Genomic DNA, 1709 nt, shown 5'->3' with positions numbered 1-1709 from the left:
ACTTATTATTGCCTAAAAGAATCAAGTTGATAATCTGATTTCGACATCAAACTTGTGTGATTGCCTTGCTTGTAAGATTTCTCTGATTTTTATCTCCTTGAATTTATTTCTATTAGATTGTCTGATTAGATTAAATGAATGAAAGATTTTTCTATATGAGTACACTGAAAAATGCCAATATAAGTACTAAAGCAGGTATCGCCAGTCAGAAAGAAGACTATGACTAGGCTAATATATATTATTGCCTAAGGGTATGCATCTAGAAATCAGTGATGCATTATATTCACCCAGCTCTAAGAGCAAGAGCAACCTATTGAGTTTTAAAGATATAAGAATGAATTGTTTCCATATTGAGACAATGGGCGAAGGAAACAAAGAGTTCCTTCAGATATATGTATAAAATCGCCCAAGGCCATAATAAGTCCTAAAGACTATACCTGCATTCTCTACTGACCTAGACTATGCATAGATCAGTATGATAGAGGCTTTTATAGGCTAAAAGCCTGGGAAAATATATACTTTAGGGCACGACCGGATTGGCCATCCTTGTCCAAACATGATGCGAAAGCTGATATTCAAAAGGCACACATTAAAAGATAAGAAGAGTTATCCCAAAGAATCTCACGTGTGTAGCATGTACACAAGGGAAACTCATTAGGCCATCACCAGTAAAACGGCTACGAGCTCCTTTTTCATAAATAAAGACTATATGTCTAGATAATACTGGTGAATACATGTCCCAAGCGTTTAAATGATTATGGTATGTCCATGGGGGTAAGTGTGGACAATTTTATGATACATGTCCATACCAAGAACGGCTTGGCCGAAATCTTTTAAAACGCAAATAGTTGATTGATAGACCATAACATATGAGGTCAAAACTCCAATTCACAGCTTGGGTCGCACGAAATTTACATGCACCTAAGTTAATACGCATCAGGTCATTTAGTGAGCATAGATATCCCCTATCACAATTATTAACGGGTCAAGAGCCAGACATACCCCATCATAAGACATTTGGATGTGCTGTCTATGTACTAATTGCTCCACCACAGAGAACTAAGATGGGACCTCAAAAGGAGGATGAAGAGATATGTTGTATATGATTCTCCCACAATAATAAAGTACTTTGAGCCAACTATGGGTGATTATATTTGAGGCCAGGTACACGAATTATTTTAAGACCAGGAGGAGAAAAAAATAATACAGTTGGTAAAAGAATGGTAAAAGAAATAGAATGGAATAAACCATCGATGTCTTGGCAAGATCCTTGGACTAAAGAATGTGAAATAGACGTCCAAAGATTATACATTTACAAAGCTAGCTAATCAAATGCCAGACACATTTGCTGACCCGAAAAAGAATGACTAAGTCATATATAAACCAGATTGTAAAGCACCAACGAATTTGATGTCCAAGAAGAGACACAGTCAAGTTGCTACAGAGTCTAGACAACGTATGAAACGTGGTAGACCAAATAGGTTCCAAAAGATAAGAATCCTCAGAAACAAAAAAAAGGTGCAGAGAATGATACTCAAAATCCAAATCCGAGGTTACTAAGGTAACCATCCCAGACATGGAGATAAGGCCGGCCGGCTCTACGGTACATGTACCAAACAATGTAGCTTGGGACGCCAAGCTGCAAAGTATTAAAGGTCCTGATAATAATGAATCTCAATCGATTATATCATGTCTGGAACATAATGGAA

The sequence above is a fragment of the Brassica oleracea genome, chromosome C2 (genome assembly GCF_000695525.1).
Source record: "Brassica oleracea var. oleracea cultivar TO1000 chromosome C2, BOL, whole genome shotgun sequence".
Lineage (NCBI taxonomy): Eukaryota > Viridiplantae > Streptophyta > Magnoliopsida > Brassicales > Brassicaceae > Brassica > Brassica oleracea.
This window is presented reverse-complemented; position numbering follows the sequence as displayed.